Source organism: Taudactylus pleione, unplaced genomic scaffold (assembly GCF_031769625.1).
Source record: "Taudactylus pleione unplaced genomic scaffold, aTauple2 ptg000707l, whole genome shotgun sequence".
In the NCBI taxonomy this organism is placed as follows: Eukaryota; Metazoa; Chordata; class Amphibia; order Anura; family Myobatrachidae; genus Taudactylus; species Taudactylus pleione.
Window position 1 is genome coordinate 10,721,434 of NW_028285109.1, and position 20,789 is coordinate 10,742,222.

The window sequence follows — 20,789 nt, forward strand, 5'->3', positions numbered from 1 at the left end:
TTGTGAACTCTGACTTACATGAAAGAAGGTGGTATTATGGAAAGGAATGCACAAGATACTCATGAAACCTAATGGAAAATATATTATTTATTACCAGTTATTTATATAGCGCACACATGTTCCGCAGCGCTTCACAGAGAATATTTGGCCATTTACATCAGTCCCTGTCCCAGTAGAGCTTACAATCTATATTCCCTACCACATGTACAAACAAATACACACACTAGGGTTAATTTTTGTTGGGAGTCAATTAACCTACCAGTATATTTTTGGAGTGTGCGAGGAAGTCAGAGCACCCGGAGCAAACCCACGTAAGCACAAACTCTACACACTTAGGACCGTAGTGGGAATCAAACCAACGACCTCAGTGCTGTGAGGCAGTAATGCTAACCATTACACCATCTGTGCTGCCATTATTATCAACTTTAAGCTAGGAGTCGCACCTCCTATTGAGGTGAGTTTAAAAAAAGATTGTGCAACCTTTAGACCAGGAGTGTCCAAAATTTTTTTCTTGTAGTGTCGAATTAGGAAAATTAATTTGAACAGAGGGCTACAATTTTTTTTGGCACAGTGAGCCTGCCAGCAATTGGGTAAGGTTTGTTAAGAAAATATAATTCTAATAAGAAGTAAAACTAATAAAAGATTAATGATTTTAGATTGTAGTTTTTTTTCCTTCACTTTGAAGAGATTCTCTATTAATGCAAACAATGGGGTTGTGACTTTGAATGATGTACGTGATGTCAGGCAGGAGATTTGTGGTTGACGTGGGTCATTAAGGATTGGAGAGTTGGCAGTAGGGAGAGGAGAGTGGGCATTGGGAACAGATTCCTGCTATGCCCCCTCCAATTCCTACTTTTAACCCATAATTGCAGTTGGTGTTGTTCACTAAGGTATTGTACCCCTGATAATGTCCAAGTAGCCACGGTGCCCCTAGATGAAATGCATTCTGTTAGCAGACGGTCTCCGGAGGTCCAGTGTGCTGAACCTGTCTCATCTACATTTTAGATAAGCTCTTTGATGATTTTTTAATTGTGCATTTACTTTTGGTCCAATAAATTCTATTCATTTTTGGAGTGGATTTACATCAATGGAAAATTGATGTATCCTTTTTTGGATCTGAAAGAGATTACTTCTGGAAAAATATTTTAAGATTGTTTCAGCTGAGCACTTGTTTTATTTAATCTTGGTATGGGTCCACACCTAATATATGATGTTTGGATGGAATGCGGTGAATATCCCGACCGCGGGGATTCCGGCGCTCAGAATGCCGGCGCCGGAATCCTGACACTTGTCAGAGTCTTGGCACCGGCATCCCGAAAGTAAGTAGTGGGGTTTGGGGGAGGGTTAGGGTTAGAGGTTAGGTTTAGGCACCTTAGGTTTGAGGTGTGTGGAGGGGGATATTAGGTTTAGGCACTAGGGATGAGGTTAGGGTCAGGCACTGGGGAGGGAGGGTTAGAATACTCACCGAGAAGTGTCGGTTTACTAACCCTTTTGGGATGCCCGAACGCTGGCAACGAGTACCCATCCTGTTTGATGTCACATTGTGGTTAGTCACTGAATTATTGCACTAGGAGGATTTTCGCCCCCCTGACGTTTTGAGGATAGGTGCACATGTATCTGGATTGACCACATATATATCTCAAATTGCAACCCTACAGTGCGCTAAATTCTAGTCAAAATTACATTAATATTATGACAACAGCAGCTCTCATATGATTAGCATGGATCTAGAAATAAACACCAAAGATATTCCTCATTGGGTAGTATATGATTATGTAATGTATAAAAAATACAGTATTAAAAACTAATACATAACAGCAATATTAGTGAGAAATATCACATAATTACTGAATCACTCTTGGAAAGATGAACCTCTCCAGAATGTCGCTGCACTCTCCAGAGTGGTATCTTTTATACATTAAAAAATCATATACTACACTATGGGCAATTCAATTCTGCACAATGCTGAATAGCCCCCTGGAAAGGAGTTCCTGGAGCTATTCAATTTACTACACTGTTAAGTCCGACTTAAGTCAGAGATTTAGGGGTAGATTTACTAAAGCTTCTAAAACATGACAAATGGAGGTGTTGGCCATAGCAACCAATCAGATTTTATCTATCATTTCTCTATGTCATTCTAGAATCTAATTGTTTTTTAGAAGCTTTAGTAAATCTACCCCATAGTCTTATTATTAGCAAGTGCAAAATCCCTGATCGAAGAAATTAAAGGGTAATGTAACTTAGAAAAACAAAACAAATTTTTTATTTTTTAAATGCATGGACCGTAAGTATTATTTGTTTGCAAGCATACTTTTTGGTCCATAAATGATTGCTTATATATGCTTGATATCCGTCGTGGTAGAGATTATAACTTGACTTTTGCTTATGCCTAAGGTACAGGAACACCTCAAATTCTCTGGAGTCTTCCTTCCAGGACTCTCCTCACAATAAAATAATGCGTTCACATACAGGTATCTTTTCTTTCACCATCAACCAATACAAAGATCTTTTTCATACGTTCCCCACTTGAAACCCCTTGGAAAGAACACTCACCTGTGATCAGGTATAAACATTCCCATAAAGCTTTGTTTCTGGGGCGATCTTCCCTGCTCAGGAACTTAACCTGGTTTGTATATTCCTTATAAAGCCGGTCAAGAAAGTGCATTCCAACAGCGGATAAAAAATTGATGGATTTAATGGTAAAAGAATAAAAAACAAAACAGTTTAAAACATATATCACCTCCTCCTCTCCAGGGTAGGTGGATGGGGATGTCCAAAAATATTAAAACAGAAATAAAAAAAAGTAAGGAATACTGGCCCTGATTCAGAGCCGGACGCTCTGACAGAGCGCTCGCTCTGAATCAGGGCCGTCCCTGCTCCTTTTTGGAGCGGCCTCCTGGCCGCTCGCATAGCTGTGAGTGAACACCCACAGCTATAGCGAGCGGCCAAAATGATGGTCGCGATGGTCGACTATCGGGCTTGCGACGAGACCCTGTGGTAGGGTCTCGCTGCCGCAAGCCCAGGAGTGCTTTTGGCTCTATCAGAGCCAAAAGCACTCCCACTGACATCACTAGTGATGTCAGTGGGGCCGGACCCAGACGGTAGGCGTTCCCATGGGAAAGCCTCCGTCTGGGCAGCCACGCCCCCGGCACGCCCACCGAAGGGGGCGTGCTGTCAATCACCATCGACAGCACGCCCCCTTTGGTGCGAGACCCTTAACGACGGCTTGGCCTTGGCTTCGGGTCTCGCGCATGTGCACGACGGAGCTGCCTCCGTCGTGCGCATGCGCACTTGGGCACCATCGACCCACTTGCGAGCGCTCAGCGCTCGCGAGCGGGTCAGATTCAGGCCCACTTTTCATATAACACCATGGTGTTAACATTACCAGAAGATCGCGCTTCTTTGGATCACTCTATTGTTTTTTGTATTTGATTTGGATGTGTGGTGCTCTCGAGAGTGGACTAAGCTACGGTCTGTGGGGCGCAGGTTGCCTTTGCCAATTTTTTCTTGTGCTTATATACTTACTAATAGGATGTATTTAGTGTCTCTTCTTTGCGTACAAATTATCTACTAACCCATAGTGCTGTACTTCTCCTGATGGTACTGAGCCTTCTAGCACCCGGTGCCCAAGCATAATGGAGGTTATGGCCAGTGATGTCAGGAAGATCCATTCTGTGATAAAACTCTCTCTCCCTGGAAACTATTTGGTTTTTAGAATGTGTCTATAATCTCCCCTTTCTGTGGAGTGTAGCTAACCAGAAATTTAAGTCAAATAAACTATTATTTTATGTAAGGGTCCCCAAAGCTTTTTAAAAATATACCATACTTTGGTGTGGATTGAAATTCTACAGTGTTTAGTTAGACAATCAATAGGTCGACACCAAATGGTCGATAAGCAATTGGTAGACAGGGTCAAATGGTCAACAGTTACAAAGTCAGCATGGTCAAATGGCTGACAGGGTCAAAAGGTGGACACAGAAAAGGTGGACACTTTGCTTTCTACATCAGGGTCCATAGGGTATCCACAGGATACCTTGGGGTATAGGCGATGGCGGCAGACATCCAGGCATCACAGAGTTAAAAACTTCTCCATCCTCCCAGGATGCACTGTGGTCCCTCTCCTATACCCCGCTCCCGAGCCTCAGGCACTCAGTTTTTGTCGGTGCCTGGCCGAAGTCGGATGCACCGTACAGAGTGGGGGTCTGCAGGCCCCTGAAGTTCTTCAATGCAGCTGTGGCTGCACATCTAATGAGCAGACAACATGGACAGTCTGTACTGACGTCCATGTCGTCGCTCCTACACCCCGCTGGTACCAGAACGCCGGTACTGATCCGGGGATGCTGGTGGGTGACTGGGGTCACAGCTAGCGGTGGCCCCGGTTGCCCGGACTGTGGCCGGATTTACGGGGGTTCAGGTAAGCGGCAAGGTCCCGCGGTGGGTCCCAGCCGAATAGCACAGTCCTTAGTCCCCAGGCAGGGGGCTCCCTGGGGACTGGCTGCAGTGTAGAACCAGGCTACTGATCCCTGCGCTTTCCGCTACCCCCTGGGACTGAGGACTGGTCAGAAACAGTAAATGTCCAGCGTCCCAGGGGTTAAATGCATGCCAGGGGAGCGCGCTTTTCCTGCTAAGCAGCCTGCGCCTCCCCCGCTGCACACGGCCTCTCCACAAGGTGGTTAGGCATCTGCATGCGCTCCGCCCCCGGACCAGCCCTCCCTCTGCTCCTCGGTGGCCATTTTAATACATGTGGCAAACACTGCTGGAAGCTGTTAACACGGGCATCGTGGTCTGGGTCCCCCTGCATACCTCTCCTCCGGTGCAAGGTCAGTGTATGCAGCGCCCCATTCCGCCTCAGTGTACTGTCTGCAAGTTACCATTGGCAGAGGGTGATGGTAACTCTGATGGATTATGTAAGGCGTGCCTGCGGTGGCACTGCTGATTTCTATCACTACACCTGTGCAGGAGCTACCATGGGCTTGTTTTGCTGCGGCACTTACTATCCTGGTGGGCCAGTTAACGACAACCCCTGCGTGTCCCCAGATGGGGGGTCTCACAGCATTCTATGGTGTCGTCCCTTATGCAGGGGTTTCCTAAACAGTTAATTGTACCTCAGAGTTTCCCGTTGTCGTCCCCTCAGGTCATCCATGAACCTGTGTGGGCTAATTCACTGTCTACCTCAGTACAACAGCTGTCAGAGGTGTTACAGGGCTAGTCGTCTGTGCGGGCGCAGAAGCGTCTGCTGCAACCTCATCAAGATCAGGATGCTGTTACAACAGATGATGGCTCATACGTGCGGTGCGCACGGCCTTGGTTATTGAGCATGGCGCTCCTCCTGTAGCTAAATCAAAATATGCCTTTTTCAAGGATATTAAAAGTGATACTACAGTGTTTACCCTATCTGATCAGCTAGTGGATCATTTAGAGGAGGCGTGGAAAACGCCGGGTAAGCGTTACCAGCCCCCTAGACGGTTTACGGTGGCATACCCTTTTGCAGATAATTATTTAGCAAAATGTAATAATCCGCCACAAGTGGATTTACACGTCTAGTAAAGAGTGCTACGTTGCCTATGCCCTCTATGTCCTCCTTAAAGGATCCAACGGATCGCAGGGTAGAAATATTCCCTTGCAGGAGGCGTGTCCAGGCCGGCTTTGGCCGTGTGCTGGGTGGCAAGAGCTATGGAGCACTGGGCTGATACCTTGGAGGCATCCCTAGACCCAGACTCGTCACCTGAACAGGTGGAGTTGGTGGGTAATTTAAGGGACTCAGCTACCTACATTAATGAGGCAGCTTTAGATATGGGCCTCATGGCGTCCAAGATCTCCTCGGCAGCAGTGGCGGCTCGTCGTATCCTGTGGCTGCGTTCTTGGAAGGCGGATGCTGATTTCAAAAAGGGCCTATAGAACGCAGAACAGACCCAGGGTACAGTCCTTTCCTAGGAGGACTGCCGCCAAGAAACCTGCAAAGCCCAGGACACAGGCCTGGAGTACCAGACGTCCCACTCCCAAGTCCGATGAGAAACCTTCGGCCTGACTGGACAGGCCTCTCTTTGGGGGACCTCAAAGTGGGAGGCAGACTTCTGAAATTCGCCCAAAAAGCTGGTGTCTGACCACTTCAGACACATGGGTCGGAGAAGTGGTCTCTCAGGGGTACGCCCTCTCCTTCCGCAGGAGGCCTTCCCTCCGGTTTTTCACCACGGGCCTTCCGTCCAATCAACAACAAGGCCCAGGAACTCAAGAAGGTAATGCACTCGATGCTCCAGAATGGAGTTATAGTGCCAGTTCCTTTGTCTCAGAAGGGATTGGGGTATTACTCCAATCTTTTTCTGGTGCAGAAACCCAATGGGTCCTACCGGCTAATACTCAACCTCAAATCCCTCAACAAATTTCTGAGGGTTCCTCGGTTCAGGATAGAGACCCTGCGTTCCATTATTTTAGCAGTGGAACCTGGGGATATCATGGTGTCGCTGGATATTCAGGATGCTTACCTGCATATCCCTATTGTCCCAGCACACCAGTGCTTCCTCAGATTTGCAGTGGTCAAGGACCACTTCCAGTTTCAGGCTCTGCCCTTCGGTTTGGCTACAGCACCTCGGGTGTTCACCAAAGTTATGGCCGTTATGGCAGCTCACCTGCAGTTGCAGGGAGTCCGCCTTTTACCTTATCTGGACGATCTCCTGTTACTGGAGGAGTCCTCAGAGAAACTTCAGCGCCATCTGCAACTAACAGTCTCTGTATTGCAGTCTCGCGGCTGGCTGATAAATTGGATGAAGTCCTCCTTGGTACCATCTCAGAGGATGCTCCATCTAGGAGCTCTGTTGGATTCCCAACATCAGAGGATCTTGGTGACGGGAGAAAAGATCTCTGCGTTACAGGCAAAGGTCCGTCTTTGCCTGCAGAGTCGCCGGGTGTCTATTCACTCGGCAATGAGGTTACTGGGACCCATGGTATCCATGTTCGACATGGTGGAGGTTGCCCAGTTTTACTCGAGACCTCTGCAGAAGCTGATCCTCTCCAGATGGAATGGGTCGCTCCAAAGGATAAAGACACAGACTATGGTGCTTTCAACGGAGGTGCGATTATCTCTGGCCTGGTGGCTACAGACGGTTCACCTGAACAAGGGGCGCCCCTTTTGGAACACAGACTGGGCCCTTCTGATGACGAATGCCAGTCTCCGGGGCTGGGGAGCGGTGATGGGTCCACACTTCTTTCAGGGAAGGTGGACATCGGTAGAAGCTGCTCTTCCAATAAACATATTGGAACTGCGGGCAGTATTCAAGGCTCTCCAGCAAGCAAGACAGGTCTTGCAGGGAAAACCTTTGCAGGTACAGTCGGACAACGCCACCACGGTGGCATACATAAACCGCCAAGGAGGGACTCGCAGTCAGGCGGCTCTGACAGAGGTGTCCCGCATTCTAGTATGGGCGGAAAAGCATCTCACTGCAATATCAGCAGTGTTCATACCAGGAGTTCTCCACTGGGAAGCAGACTTTCTCAGCAGTCAAGAAGTGCATCCAGGAGATTGGTCTCTTCACCAGGAAGTGTGTCAGCTACTGGTGAACAAGTGAGGCCTTCCAGAGATAGATCTCCATGGCCACACGACGCGACAACAAACTGCCGATGTTCGGGTCAAGAACAAGAGACGCAAAGGCTTGTCTAGTGGCTGCTCTGACGGTCAAGTGGACCTTCCAGTATGCGTACCTCTTCCCTCCGTTCTCCCTTCTTCCTCGAGTGATACGCAAATTCATGCAAGAAGGCGGTATGCTACTGCTGATTGATCCAGCGTGGCCCAGGCGGCACTGGTACACGGATCTTCAGGGTCTCTCAGTGGACACTCCACTGTTGTTGCCTCAACGTCAGGACCTGCTGTCTCAGGGTCCTTGCCTTCATCCAGACCTGAGTCGGCTGTCTTTGACGGCGGGGCTATTGAGACTGCCCTCTTGAGGTCCAGAAGTTTCTCCAGCTCTGTGGTCAACACCATGGTGAGAGCTTGGAAGCCTTCATCTGCCAACATCTACCATAGAGTGTGGCGGGCTTTCTTCCAGTGGTGTCGCACTAGAGGTTATGCTCCTCAGGTGGTCAGATTGTCCAGGGTTCTGGCCTTCCTACAGGTGGGTTTAGACCAGGGTCTTCGCCTAGCTTCCCTGAAGGTACAGGTGTCTGCACTTTCAGTGTGGTTTCATCGTAGGATTGTTATGCTTCCTGATGTCCGCACCTTTATGCAAGGGGTGCTTCTTATTCAGCCTCCCTTTGTTCCACCTGTGGCACCATGGGATCTGGCTGTGGTCTTGAAGACTCTTCAAGGACCGCCATTTGAACCACTGGGCTCAGTGGATTTGAAATGGCTACCCATTCAGACTGTATTCCTTCTGCCAGAAGGGTTTCAGAATTGGGAGCTCTCTCATGCAGACCTCCATTTCTAATTTTTCATAGACACAGGGCTGTGCCGCGCACTCGTCCTGGGTTTCTTCCAAAGGTGGTATCTAGTTTCCATATCAACGAGGAAATTATTGTACCATAGTTTACTTCACTGGACCTTTCGGTTGGGGAGGCCACCTTGGCTGTGGTGCACGAAAATCTATGTGGACCGCACTTCTGTCTATAGGAAGTCAGACTCTTTGTTTGTCCTTTATGGCTTCCAAAAAAGAGGTTGGCCTGCCACTAAACAAACATTGGCAGATGGATTCGACTGGCTATCTCTGAAGCTTTTCCTCACGAGGGCCTTCCTGTTCCATCTTCTGTTAAGGCTCATTCCACTAGGTCTGTGGGTCCTTCATGGGCAGCTCGATGTGGCGCCTCAGCTGTTCTGCTTTGCAAGGCGGCCACGTGGTCATCTGTCCATACTTTCGTACGGTATTATGCTTTTGATACCTACGCCTCAGGATGCTTCCTTCGGGCGACGGATTCTCCTCTCAGCACAGGAGCGTCCCCACCCTTGAAGGATACTGCTTTGGGACATCCCCAAGGTATCCTGCGGATACCCTATGGACCCTGATGTAGAAAATATGAGATATGGTAAGAACTTACCTTTGTTATCTCTATTTCTACGAAGTCCATAGAGTTCCACAGGACTCCCGCCCTGTCGCACCTGTACTGCAGATGGGCTGTGGTTCTGGTCACCGGTTTTTCAGTCTCCCTCTGGTGAGAATGTGATTCTTGTGTGTTCCAGACTTTCTTCTCTCTCTTTATCCTCCTCCGGCCTATGGCTTGTGACGAAACTGAGTGCCTGAGGCTCGGGGGCGGGGTATAGGAGAGGGACCCCAGTGCATCCTGGGAGGATGGAGAAGTTTTTAACTCTGTGGTGCCAGGATATCTGCCGCCATCGCCTATACCCCAAGGTATCCTGTGGAACCCTATGGACTTCGTAGAAATAGAGATAACAAAGGTAAGTTATTACCATATCTCGTATTTTTTTGATATTTTAAACCTAATTCCAACCCTAACCCTTCCACAGGTGCATAACCCTCCCCCTAGTGCCTAACCCTAACCGTCCCCTTCCGCAACCTAAATGAATCCTCCGCCAAATGCCTAACTCTAAACCTGACCCTAAAAATCATGGCAAATTGTGAAAAACCATGTGTCAACCTTTTCTGTGTCTATCATTTGTGTGTCGACCTTAGTCCATGTTGACCTTTTAACTGTCATTCATTAACCCTGTCGATCTTTTGACACTACCTGTTTCCTGTCGATCATTTGGTGTCGACATATTGACTTTATTTAGACACTGTAGATCTTCCATTCCTGTACTCCGTATTTATGTTATTTTAATTGGCCTTGCCTTAATATTTGCTAATGACATAAATGCTGACACTAGCATGCATAATATAGATTTGGAAGAAAGGATGTATCTTTAAATTTATTAGTGGAAAATATTTGAATTGTCTTTCACCTCCTTGCTGTGATATACTGTAAATCACTTTTCATATCTAAATATTGTTATCCCAGGTTAAAATTTAGCTGTACTGCACATGTGTGTAATCTGGATGTTATCAAAAGTTTTCAAAAGAAAACAAACTGTTTATTGTTACTGGGGAATAAACAGTCTTAAAGACATAATGACTGTGTTTGATGGCTCCAAAATAAATATATTTATATTGGTATAATTTTATACTATGATCATTCTCTTTCACTATTGACTACTGTTTTCAATAGATACTGTTGCTTTATTTTAATATATTTTTTATACCATAAAAGATACCATTGTGTTTCTTTGTGTGCCGAGCACACTTTCCTCCATGTGGACTAATGATATGAATTGTGGGCAGCAGAACTTCGATCAATGAAAACTGCTGCAGTGTTGAATTAGCAATTTGTGTGGCTGTTCAGGAGGCAACTCTGATATTTGTTAAAATTGTTTTAGAGCGTGTCTTTATGTAGGTTGTGGCATAGTGTTATATTATACATTTTTATTACAGTTTTTTTTTTTATTTAAGATAAGTTTATGTCTCTATTTTCTTTCTCAACTCAAAACGGTCCAAGTAATTTACCTCGTGAATGCCAGTGTCCTGGGGGACCAAAATCCAAGACCAACTTCATTTCACTTTGGACAAGTCACTTTGTCACGTTACACTGAATTAGATTGTATACTCCTTAGGGTACAGATACATTCTGTTTCTCTGCTATTATATTTTACTTCTATTTCTTCACATTGACAATCCAAAGCATAGCATTGGAGAGCGACTCGTGTACTATGCTGTTCCGCACTTCTCATTGATTCCAAATTAGGAGGAGCTGACGGGAGGCATCAATCATATGCTATCCAGGCTGTAAAGTGCATGAGGACCACTCACATAGTAAATACTTGCCTCCCACTGAGAGAAGCATCTGATGGCAGCGCGTCAGTAAGTGGCCTGTCACAGTGACTGCCTCCATGCTATATAGACAACATTTTTAATATCTGTTATAATAGAAGGATAATGGACTTTGGCCCTCATTCAGAGCCGCACGCTATTTGCGGTCGTTCGTTTAAAATCAAGGGGTGGCTATTTAAATGATCCGTACGCACATTGCAGTGTGTTCACACCTCTAAGTCTGAATGAACGAGCAAAACATACGCTCGTTTATATGTTAAAAACGCCCCCTGGCCGCACGCATCCTACGTCATGTCCGCTATTTATTAGATTAATCGAGTACATCGACCAGCGTATGAACTGATCGCTATTCTTGTGGTTGGTGTTTGCTACCACAAATTTGCGTGCAGTTCTGGCTATAAAATAACCCAGTGACGTGGTCAATGACGCTGCTGTTTTAAATATACACACCCATAAAACGCCCGTTTTGACCTTTAAGCACGCCTGCGTTCGGATCTCCACTCCCCATTTTCAAGCACCTTCCCCTGTTACCACCCACATACGCCTCATTCTGTCACTCAAAATAGCAGGCACTCGCTATATAGCGTACAAAGGATTTTCGGCCGCACTGACCGGTTCGCGCATGCGTACTAAAAAGCGTACGCATGCGCAGATGTGCAAACATCGCTCGGAACGAGCGTACTGCCGCTAACGAGCGGCTCTGAATGAGGGCCTTTGTTTGGTTTTCCTTGCTGGAAGCTTTTAACTCAGCCATTACCAAGAACATCTTAATCCTAGATGCGCATGCCTTTAAAATGCTGCAACTATTTAGCTTTATGTGATTTTTGTTTTTGCCCCTATATACAGGCCTTTTCTAGGTCAGAAGTTACCTAAAAACACCCTGTGTTTGAGATGTCTCGTGTATTTATTATTAATAAGAAGCAGAAGAAGCAAGTTTAGATTTGTGAATAGTAATTTTATTCTTAACCTGTAAATACTTTATGGTTGATTTTGACTTTGGATTGTTCTCTTACTGAATGTTCCGTCCTCTTTACAGCTTTCATTTCTCCATTGAATACAGTATGAAACATTAACATTGAGAATTTGCTAAATTCACCTCAATCAATATTTCCTTCCATTTGCAAAATCTCATGTACCATTTTCTAACAAACAAACTGAAAGCATAATGAATACTCGTAGTTTTACTCTTTGACAAGATTTTAATATCTTCTAAGTGCCCCCCTCCCCCTCTCAAATATAATTTGTGTAGTTGTGGCCAACCAGTTAAGTTTATCTATTCATAACTTCAAAGTACTTTGCTCCAGAAATGTAAGACTTTCTTTGTTTTGCGTAGATTACTCCCCATGGCCAACATGGTCACTACTGGCCACAAGTGGTGAATGGTCTGTTACTTTGCAGTGAACAGGCTCTCCTCATTCATCTCTGTATACCTAAGACTTGCCTGCTGGACTATCGCAGAAAAGGAAAGCAACATTAGTAACTTGCTGCTGAACGACAGACGCCTGCAGCACATCTGTTGCTATGGACATGGTAGTCGTGACCCTGCCTACTTACGTCACTCTCTAAATATTGTGTGGCTGCTGTGAAGGAGGTTCTCTGTACTTTTCGGAGCTGCTGTTGTCACCCACAATGAATAAACATATAAGTAGCCTACCCTGTGTTGCTGAACTGAACACTCTGCTCAATTGGAGTGTCACCTGTACAGTCATGGCCAAAAGTTTTGAGAATGACACAAGTATTGGTTTTCACAAAGTTTGATGCTTCAGTGTTTTTAAACCTTTTTGTCAGATGTTACTATGGTATACTGAAGTAAAATTACAAGCATTTCATAAGTGTCAAAGGCTTTTATTGACAATTACATTAAGTTTATGCAAAGAGTCATTATTTGCAGTGTTGACCCTTCTTTTTCAAGACCTCTGCAATGCACCCTGGCATGCTGTCAATCAAATTCTTGGCCACACACTGACTGACGGCCGCCTATTCTTGCCTAATCAATGCTTGGAGTTTGTCAGAATTTGTGGGTTTTTCTTTGTCCATCCGCCTCTTGAGGATTGACCACAAGTTTTCAATGGAATTAAGGTCTGGGGAGTTTGCTGGCCATGGACCCAAAAGTTCAATGTTTTGTTCCCCAAGCAACTTAGTTATAACCTTTGCCTTATGGCAAGGTGTTCCATCATGCTGGAAAAGGCATTGTTTGTCAGCAAACTGTTCTTGGATGGTTGGTGTTGGAGGATGTTTTGGTACCATTGCTCTTGGAGGATGTTTTGGTACCATTCTTTATTCATGGCTGTGTTCTTAGGCAAAATTGTGAGTGATCACACATCCTTGGCTGAGAATCAACCCCACACATGAATGATCTCAGGATGCTTTACTGTTGGCATGACACAGTACGAAGATTTTTGGAGGATGGCCTCGTGTCAAGAAGGGCAGCAAAGAAGCCACTTCTGTCCAGGAAAAACATCAGGGGCAAGCTGATTTTCTTCAAAAGGTACATGAATTGGACTGCTGAAGACTGGGGTAAAGTTATTTTCTCTGATGAATCCACTTTCAGATTGTTTGGGGCATCTGGAAAAATGCTTGTCTGGAGAAGGAAAGGTGAGCGCTACCATCAGTCCTGTGTCATGCCAACAGTAAAGCATCCTGAGACTATTCATGTGTGGGGTTGCTTCTCAGCCAACAATGGTTGTTACCTCCCAAATGAAAAGCTCAGACGCTGCTTTTCCCTTTGTAGGGCCGTGTCTGTGTGTTCATTGGCTGAGAGAGGTCAGCCTCCGCCTCTCTTAGCCAAAGAATGGCTCCCAACTTTGAAGTCAATGGTGAGAGCCACAGGGTTACTAAAGGTGATTCTGAGGTTCCCACAATTGACTTCAATGGTGGGAGCTGTTCATTGGCTGAGAGAGGCAAGTTCTAACCTCTTTCAGCCAATGAACGCTCAGACACGGACCTACAAAGGGAAAAGCCGCGTCTGAGCTCTTCATTCGGGAGGTAACAACCATCGTGGGTGTTACCTGTTGCGTGGGTTGAGCTTTCTTGTTTTTTTATTTTACGATTTTTTTCTTGAGGCAGCATCGCATGTGGTAACAGCATGGTGCCTGGCACTTACAGATGTGTCCTCATGTGCCTGGCATGAGTGAGCCCCTGGGAGCCGCGCAAGATGTGACTAGGACGCACCAGGAGACTGCAGATTAATGTGATATGCGACACTTGTATATCTGCGTGCGACTGAGTCTGTAAAAGGAACTTGGCGTGGAAAAAAGCTGTGGCCTTTGCTTCGTAGCACTTCACATGCTGATTCAGAGACTCAGTCGCACACAGATATACAAGTGTCACATATCAAATTCATCTGCACAATCTCCTGGTGCGTTCCATTGCAACATTTTTGACAAATAAAGTTGTGGAAAAGACACGACGCTAGCGTCTCACGGGACCCGGCATGCAGGGAGAGGCTATTCAGCGTGACTGCAGCAAGGATGTGTGAGGACACATCTGTAAGTTGGAAAATATGGTTTACAGCAACTAAGACCCAGGCATTAGCCTTGGTAAACCACATCTCTCAACTTGCATCCTGGGCGCAATGCGGGCAATTGAATAGCTCCGGGCACACATTACGGGATCTTAACAAACTTGAGCTGAATTGTATCCCCCCCACCCTAAATTACATAATTGATTGCTTTTCCTTGAGTAAAAGCAGTAGCACTGAAGTACAGATGCATACTGAGCAAATTTCTCATCGGTAGCTACTGTACATTTCCAGCTAACATCTGCTGGGCTGTACGTGATTGACTGTTCCATTAATGACTGGAATCAGTTGTAAGTACTAATGTACAGCTGATTTATAGGTGAGCTTATTACCCATACAATTGAATCTAAGCCTTTAGTTTGTCATAGCAGTCACTCCTAGGGACTGTTGAGCCTTTGAACCACAGGATTTATTTTCAATGTCCCCAATAGTTCTATAGGAGATTTTTGGAAACCCAGGATGACTATCATACTGTGTGGCAGTATTTAATTCAATACTTCAGTGTTACTGAATGTCACCCTATATTTGCAACATAGATGATTTACCTTCATTGGAACCAGCATAAACTATGTGAAATGCACCTTGTTGGTTGGTAGAGCTCTCTTTCTCTCTCCCAGGATTCTAAACACTATAGAGAGAAGCTGGAGACAGCCACCAGCTCAGGAAGCGCTGAACACGGCACTAACGTAACAGGCAACAATTGCGTGAAGCGCGACCACGGGCAACAAGGATGTAACATGTAGCCACACCTACTATGGTCTCAACTCCCACCTCCATAATGTTGGGAGGTACACATAGGAAAAGTCCAGTGAGGCCCAATGCAGACCTGGACGTAAGCGAAGATACACCTGTTTGTATAGATCAGATGGGAATGCACACTGGTGATGACTAGCAGTACAAATCGGGTGCACACGCAGATGCGTACATTGCTTGCAAGCGAATGTACACATATTTTCTGTGCACACTTTTTTTTTTTTTTGCTTTTTGCAATATACTCCTGATTTAATTCCAACTATAAATCAGGCTTGGTGTTGGTAAAAGCAGAAATGTCTGTTTTTGCCCCTTTGCACAGTAGCTGGGTGACTGCTATTTATTGAAGGTGCAGGGTTAGCACCAAATGCTTATATACTGCAAATTTGTTTATTATATTATTATATAGACAACTCTGTAGGAAATCGTATATAAAAGTCATACTTGATGGAATTGAATCATTTACCTGTTGGCTATTAGTTGTGTTTTTACTTGTAATATAAATCCTGGAGGAGTGCTCCATATACTGAGAGCAAATTGCACCTATTAGGGCACACATAGCACGGTAAGCCCTGTGATGAATGATTAAACACCAATCAGACCAGTTTTAGATAATTCGTATTTGTTCAACTTGAAGTTATTAGCAAAAGAATCGGTCTGTCCTTTGTATTATTATGTTAACCAGTTCAGTGTGTAAACTGTAGCCTGCTTAGCCGCAGCATAGAACTATCAGCCGCTGCACTGGATTTCTTTTCCCTGCTGCTTTGTTGTGTGACTCCTGTACAACACGCTCATATTGTTGGCAGTCTTTCAGCGGACCCCGTAATATAAATCATTGATTCTAGCAGCATGGGGGCAGCTGAAATATGGCCTCTGGCATCTCCCTCTCCCCAGGAAAGAACCCAATTGGCCTCGTGGCGCAGTTAGAGTGAGCGACCTTACTGGTGACACAAAAGATCAAACTACAGGTTCTTAAGCGCAGTATTTACTCTTTAACCTGTAACAACGCCAGCTCCCTGGCGGTGCCTAAAATCACACTTTTACAGGTCTGTCACTTGCGCTTCTATCATTTGACTTAGATACAGAAAAGTGTTTTTTTTTTCTGTGTGTTTAATCAAACTGTTCCTGTGTTCCAAACTTTAAAGCTAAAAGTATAATATAACACTAAAATGTAATGGGTATGACTTCCCAAACTCTGTAGTATAATTTCTACATAGACTTTCATACCATGTGAATATTTTTCAGCCTTAACACTGGGGACCAATTACTATTTATAAGCAATTGATGTATTATGTTTTAGTCTGCGTTTAGAGCTTTTAAGAACGTAATTGGTATTATTAAGTTCTTTTTTTAGGTTGGAGGTTCGGTAACTGTTTTAAAACATCTGTGTTAGCGAAGATACTGAACAGTTGTACAAATGGCAAGGGCAGAAATGGATAAATAGACCCTTAGTATAATGAAATTGAGCCGCTCTTTCCGAAAATGTCAATTTTGAAAGCTCATCAATACACAATCACATAACAGGAGAATGTGTTAGTATTTAGGTATATTTTAAGAGCATTAAATGGGTGAGGCAGAGAGCGCCAGTTTGCGTCTTGTGCCTTGTGTGAAATTACTGTGTGCATGATCATATAGGTGGACGCTAGCATATGTACTTTTGCAGACTTGTACAATTCTGACACGTCTGCCTGCGCCTAGATAGGTAGGGAAGGAAGGGCATTTTAACCTACTGTAGGATGCGTACTGTAAAGATGTGTTTGCACAACTCTCTCTCATGCAGATCTGCAGGAACACACCTATAAATACCTGTTAAAAGGCAAATCTTTGGCACCTGCTACAGTGCAAGTGTAAATACAGGCTTATTGATGATGTATTGTTGTAAACTGGTGATTTACTCCCATTTTGATCCAATGGGCATAATTCACCAAGAACTCTGCATCATGCCCTTCTGAACTTTCACTTTCATTTATTTTGCTACTTGTCAGTTTGTTGTGAGTGGCACAGAATTGTACTGTAGCAATTATAGCATTAGAATGTCTGCGACACAAATAATCCAGTTACAATAGAAGCAGCATCAGACTGTATGAAATGCACATTCAATGTAAAATAAACTTCAAACTTAAAATGTGTTTTACGGTATAATTAGAAGTTGTGACTAGTCATAACTTGGGATAGTTTAAGAAACAAATGTTTAGCTAATGTTGCCTGTAAGCTAGTAGATACTCAATGGATGTCCTTCCCTTCGTCTGGTCTCTCCCTATTCCCAGTAACACGCTCATTATCAGTATGCAGATAATTAGTATCATTAAGCAGCACACCATGTTCATTATCAGAGTAGATAGATACTTGATATCATTACAGAGTGCAGTGTGTTACTCAGCATTGTCCCCATGTACTCTGAGCCTGTACTCATTGAACAGACAAATACAGGCAGATGTAGCAGGCTGACTGTATTCCCTTCTGTGTATAGTCACGGCTTGAATGTTGCTGTGGTTTAGATAAGTGGAAAAATAACAGTAGACCTATCTGATGGAAAGGTGTTATTTAGTAACTGGTCTCACAGATCACGTTATCTGATTACTCTCTATAACATTGTAGCAAATATTAATTGAATATTATCCATATTGTTATGTTGTTTATGATCTTAAAGTAAATTATGCTGTTTGCCACTTGCAGAATTTGACTGCTGAAAACCCACGCAAGCACGGGGAGAATATATAAACTCCACACAGTTAGGGCCATGGTGGGAATCGAACCCCAGACCAAAGTGCTGTGAGGCAGTAATGCTAACCATTGCATCATCTGTGCTGGCATTTAAATAGGTAAACTTGCGCACCAGAGATATTGGGGTGGGGTGTGCCGCACGTAATTAAGAAGTGACAAAACGGGGAGGGAACACCGCGCTTCAATCAGTATAGATCTCCTTTTCCTTATACTGCTTATAGGAAGTGAGAGGGTGCACTCCACTCTAGCCTCACTGCATATATGTAAGAACATTTTATGTTGTTTTACATGTTGTTTATATGTAGAATACCGGTATTAGGAACTATACTTGTGTATGCCATTGACTGGTCATTTTTATAAATAATTGTTTTCATTTACTTTCACCTTTGAGCGCTATATACACATAAATATTTATCTTTTCATTATACCATCTACTCTCATTCCATATCTACACTTTTTCTGCGCTGGAGGTACCTTCCACTCTGTTTTTTCTTACGTAATTAAGAAGTACCTGCTGCTTCTAATAGGTAAAATAGAACTTTTAGGGTTACTGCCCTCACCCCGCACTGTGTTCTAGGTGATTGGAAAATCTAGGAGAATGATGCTATTTGTACGGTTCCTTGTAACAAGTATGAGTCAATCTTTAAGTAGCTCAAAAATCATCAGTGTCTGTGCCGAGTGGCAGTAAGGTCGGTGGTGGATAGCGGTGTCCTGCTCCACACCTTTGACCCCCCCCCCCCCCCCCCAGTTATAGTCAAATGAAGACAAGAAGAAGTCTTAATGCTGCCTATCTGTACCTTTTCCCTGCTGGCATTTAACACTGCATAGTTCTAGACACCCTTTAAACGTAAACAGGTATTCTTTACCGGGCATCCCTGATGCGGTGATGCTTATCGCATACTTTGCCGATTCCCCACATTGGCGTATCCATGGTTGCACAGACTAAATACTTGTCTTTTTGTAGCTGAAAGTGAATGAACAACTGGAAAACAAGCAGGCATGTTTGATTGCCTTGTGATTACTGTGCGGTTTAATTTTTCCGCCACAGTGCCTCCTTTCAGCTTACTTTATTGTTCCCATAACTGCGGCATGCTGATATTCAATGGGATTTTGTGCCCCAGGTGAGTGGCTCAATCCTCATTCAAGCTATCAGCAGAAAATAGAGAATGAGTACATTATCAATGAAATGATCTTGCCCCTTAACCCATTAATAATCAGATGTGTTTTCATCTTATCAAGCAGAGAAATAAATGTCACATTGCTGATATACTGTTACAATTAGAAGTCTTTATATTGGTTTCCTATAATAATCACGCCACGGTGTAGATTGATTTCATACTTTTCAGAATTGTGTAATGTGTTTGTTGCCACTGGATTATGCACAGAAATTGTTATCTTGGTAAATATATATATTTTTTGTTTTGTGCTTTTTATTTAATTTATGTGTTACAAAGTGTCTGTCACAAGCATTCTTTATTGAATACTGGTTGCAGAAATGCTGGTTGCGCAGCACTTTGCAAATTAATCATTTATTCTGTTGCGGCATGATAACTAATCAGCTATGCTCATCTGTACCATAGGCTGATGATGTAGGGATTTGCTTAATATTGTTTACTGTTTCAAACATGATATTGATGTATGAAAGAAGACAGGAGCGTGCTAAAAATGTCTTAATTGTGTTATGTTAAAATTAGGGATGTGCAGGCTCGGATAGGTTCGAGTTTGCACGTTGAGTTCGGATTTTTCCCTCCAAAAAAACGGAACTCAGAAAGAGGCTAAACGTCGTCTTACATGGACGAACATCATCATTCCTGGACAAAAGTCCAGGAATGATGATGTTCGTCCATGTAAGATGACGTTTAGCCTCTTTCTGAGTTCCGTTTTTTTGGAGGGAAAAATCCGAACTCAACGTGCAAACTCGAACCTATCCGAGCCTGCACATCCCTAGTTAAAATTAGAAATCCCTCTCTACATGTGACAAAACCCATTAATTCACAACGGATTCCTGCTATACGGAGCACCCTGGTTACATCCACAGACTCTACTGCTTATAATGGCGAGAAGACAGACCGCCTTCGGCAGGTGCTAATCGGAAACTTTTAGCCACAAGATGAGCTTTTAGGGGTATATGTAATAGCCTGCGGACTGCAGGCATCGGCGAATCCCATGAGAGACTGTCCGATATTTTAAAGTAGCAGTCATTTAAAAGGCATAAGCAGGTTGATTTTGCCTTTAAAATGACTGCTACTTTAAAACACTGGGCAGTCTTGTACGGGACTCACTTATATATACTGTATATAGTTTCATATCTATCGAACAAACACTTTTTGATAAATATGGGAAAATTAGGTTCGTTTTGCAGCAGGAAAATACTCCTTTGTAGTTGTAAAATAAAGGGATACATACCTCACCATCTACATCAGTTGAGTGCCTCACTTGTGCCAGAGCCCGCACAACTCCTATAAGCATTACCTGCGGCCATACTAGCCACAATAACTTTCCCTCTTTCCTCTCTGATGCCAGTGTGATTGCAGTGCAGTCACACAGCCTATGGCTGGAAGGTGAGATGTTTTTACCCACATCATTAGCCTGCCAGGTGCTGTCCTACTCTTAAGGCTGTGTGTATATGCTGATCTGGACTCACAGTGTGACCTGGAAATGTTCCTTGTGGAGATGCCCTATGACAATATACTATTTCCGACCACGTACCTAAGTCAGTAGTCCTATAAAAATAACCTGTATTCACTGAATACCAGCAGCATTAGCTAGAGAAATGTCAGCTATTTTCACATCGCTAATGTGCTGTTGACGTCCTAATAAACACTGCTATTATTATTACAGATGCAATGCTATCTCCTATCATCTCCCTTTATAACGCCACCCATACCTACCACTATTTGTATTCTTCACCCAAAAGGCTAGTGAAATATAGTATTCTATTATGCTCTTGTAAATTCCCCTTCGCTCAAACACTAGTTTTGGTATGTGTT

The 20,789-nt window shown here is 44.1% G+C and overlaps 1 protein-coding gene across 4 annotated transcripts in view; it reads left to right on the forward strand.

Moving 5' to 3' along the window:
- CDIN1 (CDAN1 interacting nuclease 1) overlaps positions 1 to 20,789 on the forward strand; it is a 343,159-nt gene that overhangs the window by 26,380 nt on the left and 295,990 nt on the right. The window lies entirely within an intron of this gene.